The 18,183-nt window shown below is 54.0% G+C and overlaps 1 protein-coding gene across 3 annotated transcripts in view; it reads right to left on the reverse strand.

The window, feature by feature from the left end:
- CHST1 (carbohydrate sulfotransferase 1) overlaps positions 1-18,183 on the reverse strand; it is a 72,211-nt gene that overhangs the window by 23,197 nt on the left and 30,831 nt on the right. Inside the window, exons 1-2 of one of the 3 annotated variants that reach the window (XM_077114497.1) lie at positions 7,752-18,183; positions 1-5,643 (exon numbers count right to left, since the gene is read on the reverse strand). The exon at positions 7,752-18,183 is cut by the window's right edge and continues 30,831 nt beyond it. The gene's annotated coding sequence lies outside the window, so the exon portion shown is untranslated. The other 2 variants (XM_077114498.1, XM_077114496.1) reach the window with 2 other exon arrangements.

Genomic DNA, 18,183 nt, shown 5'->3' on the forward strand with positions numbered 1-18,183 from the left:
CTCTTGCTCCAGGGGCGCGCCCTCGTACTGCTGCTGACAGCCCCCAAGCACCAGCCCCGTCTGCTGCCAGGAGCGCCTTCTGGCACATTCTCCGCTGGCAGGCGGTGACGGGTGGGCCGCGGTGGGCCCTGCCCCGGACCACAGGGGGGCCTTGGAGGTGAGAACATCAGGATAGCCTTTGGGCTGTCCTGTCCGGAATCCTGGCGAAGCTCCTCGGGCTGCACACATTTACCTTCTCCGCTGGTGACAGAAGTCCCGCCCCTGGGCGGCACCGGGGCTCAGGACTATGGGGCGAGAGGCCCGCCTCCAGGTGCTTCTGGGGGCCGGCTCCTCCCCAGCCCCCCAGGCTGCCCACACACACTCACTGCAGCCGGGAGAGAGACAGGAGGGCACTGGGTGTCCACATCCTTGTCCCCGCCTTGACATTCGGCCCCACCCCCGGCCCGCGGCTCCAGGCCTGCTGAGGGTGTGCCCTTGGCAGGCACGCTGCCCCCGCCCGCAGTGGGGAGGCGCCCCTGGCTCAGCTGGACTCCCCCCGCCTCGCCCCAGGGAAGCAGCCAGGGTGGTGTCCTCACCAGGTGTGGTCACCCTTGGTGCGAAGCCCAGGGGCACCTCCCGGTGGACAGCCCAGCCCTGGTCAGAACTCAGCCGGGGAACAGTGGGGCCATTCACGCCAGCCTGGGCCGCACACAATGACCCCTTGGTCTGTCACCGTGGCTAGACGGTGTGTGTGTGTGTGAGTGTGTGTGAGAGAGACAGAGACACACTGGAGGTAACTGGAGAGCCCAGCGGAGGCAGCAGAAAGAGCACCCGACCAAGAGTGATTTTGGATGCCGCTGTCTCTCCTTTGCAAACGAAGACATGTGCCAGTCGCTCTGCCAGGCACTTGCTTTATCCTCAGCACAGTCCTGGGAGCCAGTGCCAATGTCACCAGTCTCGAGGGTCGTGGTACGGCTGGGCTTATGGGGAGCAGAGGAATGGCAACTTCTTGAGGGCGGCGTGAACCGCAGAGAGGCACAGGGGAGCCTTCTGGGGTGTGGAAAAGAAGCATTGACCATGTTTATTTGGGTGCTGGTCACGTGGTAGGTACAAATGCAAATGTTCATTGAGCCGTCCTCTTATGATTTGCACATTTTGCTATCTGCAAAATATATTTCAGTAAAAAATAAAAAACTAGTGATGGGGCATCCATAAAATGGCATATAACCCAACCATAAAAAAGAAGGAGGAAACTCTTTGTGTTAAAATAGATATCCAAGATACACTGGTAAATGAGAAAGAGTAGCATGAAAAGCAGTGTGGCTCGCACGTGGACACATTTTTTAAGAACATGTCTGCACACATCTGCTGGTGTGCGCGGACTCTCGAGGCAGACACACCAGAAACCACGGCTGCTTTGGGGTGAGGAGCTGTCTGGCTGGAGGCAGAGGCCGGAGGAAGACTTTCCACAGTAGCCCCTTTTCTTAACTCATGGGAGGGTATTTCCTTTATTCAGAAATTAAATAAAATTATACCCAAAAAAGCTACTGATTCCCAAGTCATTCATTATCTGTCAGTTGCTTCGGTGCCTTTCATCCCACAAGGCCCACGCGTCCCCGGCCCCTCCCCGGCCCAGCCCGGCTGCCTCTCGTCTGTCCCAGGGCAGCTCCTCGCAGCCCTGCTGTGCACCCTCCCTGCAAGGTGTCTCCAGGCTCAGGTGTGCCCTGTCCTGGTGGCACCAGATTCAGGGCGGGGGAGGGGGCAGCCAAGAAGAGGCAGCCCCCCTCCGAGAACACCAAGGCCGCGACCACACACGTGGCCCAGGGCGTGTGGCCTGTCGAGAGGCCCGGGCTTGGTTTTGAGTCCTGGGGTCACGGGCCACCTGCTGGGCTCATCTCTGTGACACGCAGTTTTCTCTCCTGCAGAACAGCACGATGGCGCCTACCTGTCAGGATCAGGGAAGGGGTGGCCGAGGCGGTGGCAGGACCTGGGCGCTGAGCCCGTGCGGAAGGCAGCCTTGAGAAGAGAGCACACTCACCATGCGGGGCGCCCCTTAGCTGGCTCTTTTTTGTTGTTTTTAACTTTTTTTATTGTGTAGTATAACATATATACAAAGCAAAGAAAGAAAAAAGCAATACTTTTCAAAGCACTCGTCAACAAGTAGTTACAGGACAGATGCCAGAGTTTGTCACGGGCTACCATACCATCCTCTCAGATTTTTCCTTCCAGCTGCTCCAGAACATAGAAGGCTAGAAGGAATAAATGTTTTTTTTATCATCGCAATTGACTTTTTCTTTTTTTGTGAAAAATAACATACTTATAAAAAAAGCAATAAATTTCACAACACAGCACAACAATTAGTTGCAGAACAGATTTCAGAATTTGGTATGGGTTGCAATTCCTCAATTTTAGGTTTTTACTTCTAACTGCTCTAAGATACTGGACACTAAAGGAAACATCAATATAACAATTCAGCAATTATACTCATTTGTAAACCCTCCCTTCTCTGCTCCACCATCACCTTTGATCTTTCCATCCCACTCTTTAGGGGTATTTGGGTTATGGTCATCCAATTTTTTCATGTTGGAAGTGTCTGTCACTAATATGGGGTAGGGAGATGGAACTATCTGATGTTCTGGAGAGGCTGCCCCTCTGGGTTTCAGGACTTATCTGGACCAGGGACCCATCTGGAGGTTGTAGGTTTCTGGAAAGTTACTCTAGTGCCTGGAACCCTTGTGGAATCTTATGTATTGCCCTAGGTGTTCTCTAGAATTGACTGGAATGGTCTTGGTTGGGGGTTGGCAAGTTAAATTAGGCAACAATGTCTAACTGAAGCTTGTGTAAGAGTAATCTCCAGAGTAGCCTCTAACTCTATGTGAACTCTCTCTGCCACTGATACCTTATTTGTTACACTTCTTTTTCCCCTTTTGGTCAGGATGGCATTGCCAATCCCACAGTGTCAGGGCCAGGCTCATTCCTGGGAGTCTTCTCCCACGCCAGGGAGATTTTCACCCCTGGATGTCATGTCCCACATAGAGGGAGCACTTAACCAGCTTTTGATGGCTGGCACCCTGCTGCGTGCCTGCAGCCCATGACAGGGTGGCCAGGAGGGAGTCACTGCCCTAGCCAGGCACCAGGTCCCTTCTGGGTTCTCTCTGCAGGAGGGCCAGCCACAGTGGAGGGTGTTGGCGTTGGGGAGAGGAGGGAGGCTAGGGACTGAAGGGAGTCCCAGGCCCCCCGATTTCAAGAGGATCGGAAACCTGGCTTCCAGGCCTTATGACCGAGAGGCAGGAAGGCTAGGTGGGCCACAAAGAGCCCTCTCCACGTGTCCAGAGTTACTGTGAGGGGAAAACCAAGACCGGAGACAGCAGGACTTTGGAGATGGCAGGGAGTGGCCCCGTTTCTGCACAGTGTCGGGACTTCCAGCTCTCCCCATCACCTCCCGGCTTTCTTTATTATACCAGAGTCCTCAGGGGGCTCTACGCTCCTGGGGGGCAGGGCCGCACAACCCCTCCCGCCCAGGGCATTTGGCCACTGGGGCTGGGCAGAGGTGGCCAGTCCGGCCCGAAGCCGGGGCATCTCAGGCGAGGCCCTGACCTCTACACTCCTTCATATCTGTAAGGGTCACACGGCTTCAGGCATGAGCTTTCCAGGGACTGCAAACACCTCCACTGGTGGGCAGGGGGCCACACCTCCTTTCCGGGGCAGGGCTTCTGTTCTGTGGGAGCAACTCCGCAGCCTCTTGCAACCCCTGCAGCGACGTGAAGGACTGCCTCCATGTGCACTGTGCCCAGTGCGGAGAAGGCGAGGTGAGCGGCAGCCCCCATCCTGAGTGAGCGCACATTCCAGTGTGGCAGGGGCAGAGACAGAAAATGAGTGACCAGGCCACACGGTGGTAAACGCCAGAAACATATGGAGGAAGGGGGTAATTCTGCCAGGAGAGGTGCCCCAGTCGCCTGGCACGGGTCTGCTCCTAGAGTCACACCAGTCGCTCACGTCACCCTCGGAGCAGCCCGAGAGGAGGCCAGAAGGTGTTTGACAGTGGCAGCACTTCCGTTTGCTTCCATCACACCCAGGCGAGCAGCTGGGAGCACCACGAGTCTGTGCCATGTGTCCCGCCCCACAGGATGCCTCCCCTGGCCACTGGCTGCCCCATGTGGGTGAGAGCCTTCCTCACCACCCAGGGCATCCCTTGGCTGGATGAAGAGCTCCAGGTGCAGGCTGTGGGCAGTCCAGGTGATAGGGTCCCAGCCCCCAAACAGCCCACCTCTCACCCGGACCCACCCTCTTCCCCCCAATCATAGCAGAAATGCTTTCTCCAAAAGGCCTTGTTGTGAGGCAGCTGTTCATCCAGCATCACCAAGCACCTGCTCTGGGCCAGGTTCTTACTGCGCCGAAGCCCCCTGCCCCCAGAACCTGGGAGGAAACGGGGACTCTGGTGGGCAGGAGGCCACGCAGGGTTATTGCAACCAGCCCGTCTCCTGGGCATTCCAGAAAACTTTCCTCTGGGGGCAACTTATTGCTGCCTGTCTCTCCCCTTAAGTCTCCGAAGTGTTTCAATCACCATAGTACAACTATTTCCCAAGCAGGCCCCGTGCACATCTGCCCTAGAAGGGTTGCTGCACATCAGCGCTTTATTCCTCACCCTCTACAATAAGAACTGCTTTTAACCACAGCGTGCAGGGGACAGGGCCAGGCTGTGAAAACAGCAGACACATTCCAGGGTCCTGAGTCTCCTGTGGCTCCCTGCCCCCTGCTCGGGGACTATTGAGCTCTATAAGGGCAGAGAGAGAGCCAGAGAGCCCTGGCCTGGCTCCCGGGGCACAGCAATGGCCTTGGGCTCCTGGCACCCAAAAGCAGACTGTTGGAACAGTGTCCCTGGAAAGGCGTTTGGGGCGCAGATGCCTGCCTCGGCCCTCTGAGCAGGTGGGGAAAAACCAATGACGACATGCCACCACCTGCTGGGTGCAAGACAGCTGCTCCGGGCGACACTCCTGGGACCCTGGGATGCACGGGCAGGCGGGGTCGGTTGGGCCGCAAGAACCCCGGCTGGCCGTGAACTACAACTAGAACAAAGGGCCAGCTGGGGAAGCAGACTTTACCCAAGGGCCCTCCTCCTCAGGATGATTTCCAAGGCCACCCTGGCTGGAGACAGAGGCATGGCCGGGCTGGCCTTCAGAGGGCCCTTCTCCTGGGGGTGGAACGCTCCGCCCCACAAAGCAGCAATGCGGCGCTGGCCTGCCCTCCTCCCGCTTGCTCTGGGCCTCCATTTGAAGCTGGGACAGTGATGGCACGTACCTCAGTGGGCTGTAGAGAGGAGGAAGGGGGTAAATGCATTAAACTGAGCATTTCGCAAAGCAACAAGCGCACAGGGAACACTCAGCAAACGCCAGCTGTGGTTATCACGGCTTTAAGACTGCCCAAAAGGGTGTCTGTGCCAGCCCCTGCCCCCACCCTGCCCCGGGATTGCCCCTCACCAATGGCATGTCTGCTTAACATGCAAAAGCGCACAGCCTGGGCTCCGGTGAGGGGCCTCCTGACCTTGTCCAGGTGGAGAGTGGAGGGAAACAGAGGAGAGGGCCCCAGGGAGAGCTGCAGGCAGCAGATGAGGGCTGGAACCACCCAGCTCAGGGCGAGCAAGCAGAGGCCACGGGTGGGCAGGTGCTGAGGGACAGAGGGGAGGGAATCAGGATGCCAGTGGGGAGTGGACACAAAGTCCCCCACAGCACTGTAAGCGGAGGGCCTTGTTTCAGATCTGTGTTATGGGGAGGAAAAAAGAAAACCGGTGGCCTTTGACCCGTGGTAACTGCCAAGGTCTTGCAGATGGGATTGCAGGCCCTCGGCTTAGGGAATGGTGCCCTGACAGGCTCCACCGGGAGGGCCCTGCCTGCCTCCAGCCTCTCCCCCGGGCGTCCTTCTGGCTCATCCTGCCCAGACCAGAGGTGGCACTCTCAGGGCACAACTCTTCAAGGGCAGGCGGTGGCTGCTTCTTCTCTGGTGTGCTTTCTTTTCCAGAAGCATCCCCCAGAACCCGAGGGGAAATTGGGGACCATGGGAGGCAGGGGGACACCCAGAGTTATTGCCACCAGCCTGGCTAAGTCCCATTTAAGCTGCTGAGTGGCCCAGGGGTTCTCAACACACTCTGAGCAAGCCCTCCCCCTCCCCAGGCCTTTCTTTCCCAGTCAGTGGAGGCCAGCACCTGTCGGACCCTGGTCGGGGGCCCCCTCAACCCCCCAGCCTCCCATCCTGCCAGGTGCTGCAGCCTGCCCACCCTGCCTCGTCCCATCTTACAGGGGATCAAGCTCAGAGCTGCTCTTCCCACCCCACCCCGTGTGCCTGGTAAGCAGCTACTCTGCTCGGCCATGGCATCTCGCTTCCAGCCCCTTCCCTGAGCCTTTCCCTGCATCTCTCAACTGGGAAAGCAGGAGCCACTGTGGCGCTCACAGCCCGCCCCACCCACACCCGCTTTGAGCATGTGACCGTTTCTGTGCTTGCCTCTCCATTGCCTGGAGCCCCTGGAGGTCAGAGTCCCACTCATCCACCTTGGGAACCCCAGGGCCTAGTTCCAGGCTGGACCCACAGTGGACAGTGACTAAGGAGCCACCAAAGGCAGAGGAAGTGACGGCGAAGGCAAGGTCGACCCAGCAAGCACTTGTGCCACTGATGCCCCAAAACGGGGCACCAGGAACTTGGGCTGTGGCCTGACCCATTGTCTCTCCTGTCTGTAATGGGACAGCAGAGGTCAGCCTCCATCCTTTCTGGAGGATTCGCCGTGAGGCGCAGGGGATGGAGAAAAAACGCACCCTGAGGCCCTCCCCTTGACAGGGCCAAAGCGCTGCATCCAGAGTTCAAACAAGCCTGTCAGATTATTAACTGCACTCAGGCCCCCGCCCCCTGCCCCCAACTTCAGGGAAAAGATTCAGATCCAAATGCCTGCGTCTGTGGCACTGCCCCACCGAGGGGCCAGTTAGACCACACAAGCCACACTTATCTCAACAGCTCTCTTCCCCGCAGCCTGCCCGCAGAGGGGCCTCAGTGCCCTGTGCCAACTGCCAGCCCCATCCCTGGCCAGAAACCAAATCCCGCAGGAGGAAGCAACGAGGGAGGGAGGACAGGGCTTCCATGCAGGGGTCCCCGCAGCAGGACCTGTGGGCAGGGCTGGAGGAAAGGGCCGGGTGGGGCCAGCTGCTCACCACACCCCACACTTCAGCTGTGGTGCTGACATCCCAGGCCTGACAAATCAAGAAGGACCCTGTGTCCAGGCAGGAAGCAGGCTCCTGGGTTTTCGGGATGGATCATTTACTCAATCAACATGCAACGGGAGGACCCTCCCAGGTTCTATAAGAACTTTAATCAAATACCTATCATGGGCAAAGCACCGACATTTCTTTGGCATTGAAGCCCTGAGGGGTTCCATTCTCAGGTAAAGAGACTGACAAGCTGCACTTACTTTATGAGAGCTTGTAAAGGACTTTGGTTCAGTACCACGTTTCACTCTTAATTGATCCGTTATGAGGAAGGGACTAGCCTCTCTTATTTATAAGGGGGTCAGGCTCAGAGAGGCAGTGTGGCTTCTCCAAGGCCAGGCTGTCTGACCTCATGTCCGGCACTCTCTGCCACTCTCTCTCACACTTTAATGGATGGCCAGGATGAGGCCGTGCAGGCACCAGGTCAGGAGGGGACAGTGGACTGAGCAACATGTGCCAGGGGAACGCAAAACTTGCAAGCAAAGAGCCTCGTGCAGCACCTGGGGACGGCAGGTGTCCACATACCTTAAGGACGCCTTTGGGTCACTGTTGACAAGAGGCACCCACGGTCATGGAGGGCGAGAGCAGCGGTTAGCCGGCATTATGCTGTGCTGAAGGAGCATCAGGGAAGACGGAAGGTCCATCTTGTTCTCCTCGCTAAGGGTCAGAGCATCTCGCCAGCACTGGCCTCACGTCTGAGGGCCACCCTGTGAGAGGGGCACAGAGGCAGTGAGTGCACGTACACACACACACATGTCCTCACCCTGCCATTCACAGGTGCCCAGGAGGCTGCGCCCTGGGTCAGGCAGTGTCGATGTGAGCACTGAACTGGGCATTCCAGGAGAAGGGGACAAACGAAATAATCCAATGGAAAGAAGGGTGACAGGAAAACCTGACTTTCACCACCTGGGCTGGAGTCCAGGCCAGTGGTGAAAGGAAAACATCCAAGCCGTGGTCAGAGTAATAAAGGCGGAAAGGGCAACCCTAAGGTGCACCTGGACAGTCCAGAAAATGATGGACGGTGCCGGGCAGGTGGGCAGCAGGAGGGGGGCCCTGGGACAGGTGAGTGAGACGGGCGCCCCAGCCAGGCAGCCGGGCCGCAGGCCTGAGCCGGGCTGCCCCTCCCCCCAGTACGCCCGCTCTCCTCCCTCCCTATGCCCAGGACCCCCTGGTCAGAGCTCCACAGGCCTCCTAATGAGCTCCCCCTCACCCTGCACCCCTCCCCCAGCCCTCCCTGCCCTTGGCACTTGCACTTGAGCCCCAGGGCCACAGAAACAAGGACGGGATGCCCCAGCAGAGGGGGACAGAAGCTGAGTGCAGGTGGCCTCACTCACACCTGACAGGTGAAAATCCCAGCTCAGCACAGAAAATAAACTACACCAGTGTTTCCCTTTGTGTGTTCCAGGGAATAGAGCTAACCAGAAATAAGGTTCCCTGGCCAAATGAATTTGGGGAAAGCAGAGTTAAGCGAATTTTCATTGCAGAGCTTTAAGTGCTCACATGCATAATAAATCTCCAAGAGGGAGAGAACCCGGGCAGCACTTCCCAAACTGTATTCGTCAGCCTGGGCTCTCTGAGCAGTGCTCTACAGGACACTCCAAGGGAAAGGCAGAGCTAGACTCAGGCAATCCGGCTCGCAAGCCAGAACTCAGTGATCGAATGGTACATAGGGCTCCCCACCAAAAGGCAGGGCAGAGGGGCTGCCCAGCTCTGCTCCCACCTCAGGAATCTCTTGGGGCCTCTCCAGGCCACAGTGGAGCCCATACCCCACCCCCGCCCCACCAGAACCCAGGACTCTTACGCGGATCAAAGGAAGGACACAAAGCCCATTTTCAGCCACAACTCTCCAAACATAGAGTTCCAAGAGCAAATTCCCCTGGGGAAGGGGACAGGCTTTACAATACCATGTGATATATAAAATCTCCTCTTACAACCAACTCTTGAAAGAACACATCTGCTGTATAAAGCAAGATACACCTAGGTAAGATCAACCTGAAACAATGGCAGAAAAGCAGCGCTGAGAAGCAGCTGTGACGCCTGGGGCAGAGAGGAGCAGTAAGAAGGATACGGAAGGACATCACCAGGAGCCGCCTGCCATGTCTGGACCCTCCTGGCCCAGACTGGCTGTTGGCCCGGGTCAAGTCCCTGCTTTCCTCTCTACCGGAGGGAGCTGGGGAGATGCCTTGAAGGCCCTCCCAGCCCTGAAGTCAGAACTGAAGGCCCCGACACTGCTTGGGGTGGCCCCTCCCCCAGAGCATCTGTCCAGGTGGAAGAAGGAGCGAAGGGCACCCTCTCAACAGGCTGGGAGGAATCCCAGGGCAAGGACAAAGCTGTGCCCAGGGAGAAGCCTCATCTGTCCACATGCTCAAACTTGGCTAGGCAACCAGTGAAACCCAAAATCAGGAACCATGTAAATGCAAAAAGAGAATAAGAGACGCTTCCCTCAGAGCGCCTCCGGGCCCCATCTGCTCAGACCTCAGTCCCCCTGCAGGAAGGAGGGCTGGCTTGCCTTGGGGGCGGAGGCAGCTGTGGAGTGGGGTTTGCCATCGAAGCCCTTTGCGGGAAACAAGGCCTCAAAGTACAAGATGCCACAAAGCCAAGTTTGGTGGAAGATGGAGCAAAGGGGACCCTCTCAGAGCCTGGGGATGTGACCCCCAGGCTTTATTTAGGGCTGTCTTTCTGGCTCCACTCATTTTGCTTTTCCTATGTCTTCATGCAAAGGTTCATTGCCCACTTGCTGCAAAGCCTACAGTTTACTGGTCAGGAGGCTGAGGGACAGCCGTAAAGAGAACTCCATCCTTTCTGCCTAACAAAAGAGCAACCTGGACCAGAGCCCTGTGCTGAGGCTGCGGGCAAGGGCGCACACTTATGTGTTTGACGGAGAGCCCATCTCCCAACCAAGTGCACGGCTTAGACAAGGGGGGGCATGTGACAGTTGTCGCGGAGGTTGCTGACACCTCACATCCTGGAGGGTGCAGACTCGGGTGATGACAACGGGTGTGAGCAGGTCCTGGGTGCACGGGGAGGCTGCTGCCTGCACGGGTGAGTGTGAGCAGGAGACGAGGAGGCTCTGCTTGCATTCAGCGGGCACCCCGTGGGCCTCCAAATATAAATGGGGACCGCCGAGTTGCAGGAGTGTGAGTCCAGGTGAAGGGAAGCAGCCTTCTGTGAAAGGGGTGTGTGTGTGTGTGTGTGTGTGTGCATCCACACGAGTGGCCACATGCACACATTTGAGCACATTGGTGACAGAGACCTAGGGACCTGGGCACACCTCTGTGCCAGCACACTCTTGGCATTTGGCCATGGTGCCCTCCCTCCCCTCAGTGGGCTATCAGCCTCCTGGGCTGTGAAACGGGAGGAACGAACAGAAGTGCCTGCACTCTGCCTGCAGTCTGAGCCCCTGAAAGGCGTGTGGTAGCTGAGTTGGGGTGCGGCTCACCACAACCCACCCCACAGCCATCCCGACCACACAGCGGAGCCCCAGCCGCCCCCCCACACCACCACCCCCACGCCCCCCGCGGAAGGCAGAGAAAGAGGAAAAGCTGTCCAGGAGGAAGAGGAAGGAGCTCTGTGGGGCTGTGTCTCCTACCCCCAACCAGCTAGGCTGCACATGCCAAGCAGGGCTCACCTGCTCAGCCCCAGAAAGACGACTGAGTCTGGGGCAGAAGGGCCGAGAATTGGGGTTGGAATTTCAGCAGCGTCCTAGGGGCCCGGGCCCCGCCCCGGGCTGGACGGGAGGGACGTTTCCCGCTGCTAGCAGAAGGCTGGCCTGGTCCCCGAGCCCAGTGCCTCGCGGCCAGGCTGTGCCTGCAGGAGTTTCCAAACAGAAAAGCAAAGGGAGGCAAGACTGAACTAAGGCAAACCCCGGCTCTCCTCCCACCAGCACTGTTTGGGGTCACAGGGAGGCGCCATGTCCTCCAGGGCACCCTCCTCTCAACCACTTATTCTCTCCTTTTCCTTTTCTATTTTTTATTTTTTGTCAGAAAGAGCTTTCATTGAGTCTCCTTGGGGAAATGCAGCTCCATCGAATTCAGCTCTTAATTAACCTCGCACACCCCAAAGAGGCTGCAGAACTACTCGTAAATTAAATATGAAAAGCATTATTTATCTAGTAACAGCCTTCTAACGGCTCTGACTCTGACTTTTATAGTTACTAATGAAGATGGATTTGGAGGGAGAGGAGTCGGAGGAGAGCAACTCCTGCCCTGGGAGGGAGGAGAGCAATTCCTGCCCTGGGAGAGGACGGAGCCCCCAGGCGTCTGGAGAGAAGTCAGCTCGGCCCAAGGAGTAAGAGCTTACTGGTCGGTCGGCCTTTGCTTATTGGGAGGTGAGGGCAGGCCAGGACAGGTGCAGGGGCCCAGCAGGGTGGTTGGTCTAAGCCCTTTCCCACTAGCCCCCAGGACCACTCTCCCTGCCCCAGTTTTCATTCCCCAAACCTAGCTTTGACCTTTGCCCTCCTGGCCTCCCCCTGAACCACCGCTTAAGGCTCATCTCCAGTTCCCAGCCCTGTCTTCATCCTGCGGCTCCAGGTTCCTTGGTACTGGACCACCTGAAATTGCTGAGGCCACATCTCAAATCTGCATCCCTTCTCTCCCTCCTAACCGCCACGAGAAGCCCCCCGGAGGCTCTCTTCTTGGCTTTCTAGAAACAAAGAGGTCCTCTTTCTCCCCGCACTGTCACAGAACCCGAGGCTGGGAGCACGGGGAACAGGAGGAGCTAGAACAGGAAAGCTGTGACGGGGTTGGTTATCATCTCTGCTGCCTACTCCAACCTCCCAAATTACCAACCACCCTCCCTCCCAAGGGTGCGTTTTGGGGATCATGCCTTACTCATTTTTATAACCCAAGTCCAGTGCCTGGCACACAAGTTTAAAAAGCGTTTATTGAATCATTGAACTTGCAAGAGTGGAGGAGGGAAAGGAAGACAAGGGAGGAAGGAGTAATCTAAACAAGATGAGCTGGTAAGAAATCTTCTTGTCATGATTGTAACTTTCATTCCTCAGGAAAAGGTAGGTTGATGGGTCCCTCCCTTCTCAGGACTCCCCTTTTCCTTCATGAGCTCCAAGCCCTGTGCTGCCTCCATGGTCCCCAGTTCAGAAACTGATGCAGGAGTTCAACTTTCATTTCTTGGCAAACAACAAAGAGAAGCATTCTCGTGTTGAGCTCGCTCTCTGAAATGCTGCACTCTTCATCTCTCAGTCCTTTTGGTTCCTAGAGAAAGAGGGGTGACTATAATTCCTCAGCTCTGCCGGGCACGCCTTCAGGCTCACGGGCCTCGCCTTTGAAGGTTAAAATCCACTTCAAGCCTTACCCAGCTGGTCACTCCGATGGCATCTGCCGAGCCTCCCGCCCCGGCCTGGTGCACACTAGTGCCCTGAGGAATACCAGGGACAGGCTCCATCCTCTCAGAGTTTCCAGTTTAGTCAAGGAAGACACATGAGAAGGCAAAGAAGCTTATTGAAACGCTCCCCGCAGTTCCTTACGGCACGTGTTCTCCTTTGTTGCCATGAGTCAGCTAACACAGCTGGTCAGCTACAAGTGTGCGCGAGGCGAGAGGACACGGACGGGAGGGGAGGCCCCACCGAGATGAGCTGAAAACCTCACCGCCTTGGGCCAGGGCCGCGTCCGCACAGATGAGGCTCCTCGCGCCTGGGCATACCAGGTGACCCTGAAGCAGAGGTGTGATCTGAAACCTGAAGCTTTGGAGTTCTGGTGTCCTGAGACAGCTAGACAAAAACTGCCTTTGTGCCTCAAAAGACCTTATCAAGTACTGTTAACAACCAGCACAGCAGAGAGACTCTAAAGTGTTGAACTTGTGTTCACAGAGCCCGAGTAAGAAACGTACACCACGTAACTGCTGCACTTGCATTCCATTCGCTGGAAAACCTCAAATGGAAGGTCCTATAAATTCTCAAGGAAAAGCTGACGACAGAAAGAGACAGCTTCCGGCCAAGACGATAAACAAGTTGCTGGCTACAGAAGTGGACAACTTCTACCTGAGACTATAAAACAAGTGGAATTTTGGATTCTTCAGCACCCGTTTTCCTTCCCTTTGTCACCAATCTTGCCTATTATTGCTGTTCTTTGAACAGTTAACTGAAATATTTCTCTGTATGATCTTCCCCATCTTGAACTGTTAGTTTTGACCCCCTAAGGTCTCCTGCCACTCGAGAAAAAATAAAACGCTCTAGCATGTTTTTCTCAGCCCAGAGTTACTGCTCTGAATTAATTGACAGATGACAAACATTTAATAACTGTTCCTTTAAATACTTCAGGAGGTAGTTTTCCTACTGAAAGCCCTCTGAAACTTAAATTTCCCTCATGTAAGTTTTCTTTTCACTGGACCTTGACCTCATGTCAAGGGCAGATAATTATATACACATATATATATACTATTATATTATGTATAATTTTATTATGTATTATACATTAGACATAATTATATTGTTATATACAGATTAGGTTATTAGAGCCCTATCAGCAAGACTTAGTCCATTAAGATGGAAACTAATATCTGGAGTTATCCTTGCTACATCATAGTCATTTGCTCTCTTTGGAGGCACACCACCCCTCCCCTGCAGGAACTGACAGTTCACCTCCACTCAGGAAAGCGTCCTACCCCAAAGGTAAGGAAAACAACCGCCTGGTCCCCACCATGACAAATAATGCTCCCAGAACAGCCTGCACCCCACTGCATTCTGCTTCTTATGAGGCTATCGGACTCATACCCACCTGCCACGAGTGCCTTTTCCTGTTTTCAAGGTAATTTTGGAGATTCTCAGATGTTTGAAATTACCTTCCTCCAACGGATCATATTTCCCTGAAATGAATGCCAGAAATTTCCAAAAAGAGGCAAGCACAGGCTACCTGGGGACATCCCAAAGGGGATAACATCTTGCTCTTCTTGCCTGCTATGCAAACCACAGTTCCTATAGCAGGAATAATTCAAATGAAAAAGATGACCCAAAACTGCTCTCTGACCCTGTAATCACAAACTATACAACTTCTGCTCTGGAAACCAAGCAGACCTGTTTAAATGTAAATCTATTAACCAAAGCTGTCATGGATGACCTCACAGCCCTTCGCTTCTTCTTAGCTAGCCAAAGAGGAATTTACACCATAGAAAACCTTTCTTGCTACACCTAAATAAATACCATAGACCCATATAGAACAGTCTATAGCTAGGTTAATGGAAAAAAAAAAAAGGCACATACATGATCTCTAGAAAAAAACCAACTGGATTTGGGGACCCCTTTTCAATGCTTGGTTTTGAAAATCCAAGCCCATCTTCAAGGCCTATTACAAGAACCACTAAAGATTTGTTTTTAGCGATTGTCTCGGTTGCAGTTGGCGATGTGTCCTGTTCTAGAGCCGTCTGCTGTGCAGCCACTGTCACATCAGAAGATCCAAAGCCTCACCCTGCCACACAAGGAGCAGAAAAGACTAACTCTGGTCCAGCTACAGACCACAGTCTCTGAACAACCTCTTAGTGAGAACGAAGTTTGGCAGTAGTAGATGAGTCTGGATAGCATAGACTCATCTTCCATAGCCTGACTTTGTCTTTGGCCAAAAGGTAAGACTGGGGATGAGAAACACAGCCCCTGCCAGGTACTGACTTGGCACTATCAGTTAATCCTTTGTGTTCTCCAAGCCACAAAAATGACCAAAGAGCCTCCCATTCTGGGTAATATGCATGAGTCCTGCTTCTTTACCAATTATAGCATTAGCTTCACTCCACCTCCTTCTAGATAAAATTTATTTAGATTACTGTAAATCATGGAATTAACCCCTCTGAGAGCATCGAATTCAGAGCAAAGCCTTACTTCCTCAAATCCTCCCCACCAAATCACACAGATAAGACCAAATCCTAGAATAAGTCCTTTTCTAACATGTTCTTACTATGATTCTTTATGAAACGCAATAGACCAATGAACTCAACCTTGTTCACCTAGAGAGGTGCATCTGGTGGTCTGTGGCTAGAGGGCACGGTGCACGCATGAGTATTCAGCACAGGCAGAAGGTGGCATGTGAGGTGGGAAACCAGCTGCAGTCACGCGGAAATACAGAGAGCAATCACTAGGTTCACAACTGCCGTGCGTGAAAAAGGTAGCTTGTAAGGGTTTCTGGACACATCATCTTTAGGGAGGGAAGAGGTTCTTCTTCTCTTTCTTTTTAGAAGGAGAACGGACTGAACTAACAGAATCCAATCAGCGTGACTAGTCAGACAGGAAAACATGTCTTGATCTGCAAGATAAATAGGGACCCAGAAATGAGGAAGAGGAAGAGAGGGTGAGTATCGACATTCGTTGACTGACCTCGGAGTGAGAAAGGGAGGGCGCAGCAGGAGTGTGTGGAGAGGGCCATGAGTGGGATCTCGTGGGAAGGGCTTGAAAGCAGGAGGCATAGGGAAACAGGTTGAACCTTGGAATTTGGGGATGGCTTGCACCCCAGGTAGGCCTGTTGCTCTCTTGCAGTGAGCCTGCCACCCCAATTGTGCCTCTGCCCTTGTTGCTGCCGGTGGGGGTGGGGGGGACCCCTGGGAGCGAGGCTGGGGGGCTACATGCTCTCGTGGCGGCATCACTACAGGGCTCCACCAAAAGCAAGCAGGAAGACAAGGAGAGAGCACTTTAAAAAAAACCTTTATTATGGTGAAAAACGTTTTTATTTTTTGTTTTTTTCATCTATTCCTCCACAGTGTCAAGAGAACAAACCAAAACCAACCAAAGTGTTCTCGTCATAAAAGACCCAGCGGCAAGTGCCACACAGGGACACGCAGACACTTGGCCTCTGAGGCGCATGGGCTCAGTGCCCCAGCCAGCGTTCCCGCTGAGTCTTCTCTTCCCCAGGACCACACCAAGGGGCTTTGGCGTTTAACCATGAAACCATCTTGAGGCAGAAGTATCTATCTGTCATTTCCCACGTGAGGACATTGAGGCCCAGCGATAGGGTGACCCACATGTAGGTTAGACAGGTCAGACAGTTGGGTTATCCAGTCCAGGCTCTTGAATCCTGTTTGCTTTCAACATGAGCTCAACTACAGCTTCTACAGTTTGCCCAGCCTAGGCTAGGACACGCTTCCCTCCCCTTTGACCTGTCACAGCGTGGAAGGCAACACCTTGGATAAGACAGGTCAGAGCCGAGGCCAGCAGTCGCCGGGGGCTCCAAGGTGCTATTAAGAAACACGTCTGTGGCTGCACGTGGTTCACACCTAACTGAGAGTACTTAGCCCAGGACCCAGGTGTCTCTTTGCCTTTCCTATGACAAGCATCACAGGTACGTAGTTATAGTAGTCAAGAACCTGCCCCCTGGGGGAACCCTGCCCTTCTGCAGGGCTCCTGACAGTTACGCTCATCATACCTTCTCACACTTCACATTCTCAAAGCCACACACTCGCCTGGATTTCTTCTCCTGTCACAGCACTACTGTGTGTAACTGCAATAACCATTGACCGCTTATCTTTCAGAATTTATTTTCCAAAGCTGAGCTTGACGATGGCAGGATGCTAAGGTGTGTATTTGAAATTCCTGGTAGTAGTTTGGGATATTTAGGGAGCCATCATGTTCTAATTCCCAGATTATTTTTTCAGGACCAATCGCTTCACATTTCTAAATGGTAGTTTTGAACTCCATTTTTTTTTTTATTGCTATTCCCAATAGTTGAAGGGCAAAGGAACTCTCAATTAAAGGAGCCTTTTAAAATTGAACCAAGATGGCACCTTTCTGCACTATAAGGGGAGGGGCTTTCCTCTCCCCGGGCCCAGCTTAGACTGCTATCCACCTCCTTGTTAAAGAACTGGAGACAAGGCAGCCCTCAGGTGCAAAGTCATCAGCAGGTAGATTAACTCCCAGGTGTACCAGTTGCCCCCACATTCCCACTAGCCATTTCTCTTAACTGTGATGGCAGCATGGGCCTTTCCTGGGCCTCAGTCTCCACATCTGTGTTTGAAGAAGGGTTAGGCCACACCATCTCTAAATTCTCTTCCAGCTCTATGATACCATGGGTTGAGGCGCTCAAGAGGCAAAGAGCAGCTGGAGATCCTTTGATGGGACTTGCTTCTGCCATTCAGAGCCATCCCCGTCCCTCCATTCCTACAGCTGCAGGCAGTACCCACCCTCACCACATCTTGTCCAGATTGCAGGGGTTGTCTCCTAGGAAACCACCACCACTGCACCCTGCTGAGATCCCTTTAGGAGCCCCCACTGCCTTCAGAACCTGAACTGCTCAGCAAGGAGGAAGTGGACTCTCCCCACCTCTGCAGGCTCACAGCTGGCTGTGCTGACACGCTCACATAGACACCACGCTCCAGATATTTGCCGTCCTCTTTGCATCCTCTCTCTCTCTGTCTCCCTCTCCCCCACTCCCCCAGGCCTTTGGATATTCCATTTAAATCCACAAGAGCCCTCTAGCCTGCTTCTCTACCTAGTGAATGTCCATGCATCTTCCAAAGTAGGTTCAGCAGTAACATCCCCTCCTCTGTGGAGTTCCTGTAACCACCCCGACACCAGTGCCACTCTTTGCAGCCCCCAACAGGCATCAGTTAGTCATACTACTCTGTTGTTTTCTGCCTTCTGTCTATCATTGCCTTTAGACCTGCACACGCTGAGGACAAGGACATGCTTCTCACGTAGCACTCCGCCTGGACCCAGTAAGAATGCAAAACAACTTTAAAAAAAAAATGAACCAACAGACTTCTGCTTTAATCAGGGAGATCGTTACACATGGAAAGACGACTAATCCTAGATTGCAGGGTAGGAGAACTGCCAAAGCAGTGAGTTAGACAGTGAGTGTCTTAGAGCTTAGAGTCGGGTCATTATGGTCTAGAACAGATTTTTTGTTTTGTTTTGTTTTTGTTTTTGCAAGGAATTGAGGTTTTTTGGTTTACATGGGAGAGAGGGGAGGGTCATCATAAAAGCAGAGTTTGAAACTTAATGTGGAAGTGTGCGCAGGAGAGATTTGAA

Source organism: Tamandua tetradactyla, chromosome 8, assembly GCF_023851605.1.
Source record: "Tamandua tetradactyla isolate mTamTet1 chromosome 8, mTamTet1.pri, whole genome shotgun sequence".
Taxonomy (NCBI): domain Eukaryota; kingdom Metazoa; phylum Chordata; class Mammalia; order Pilosa; family Myrmecophagidae; genus Tamandua; species Tamandua tetradactyla.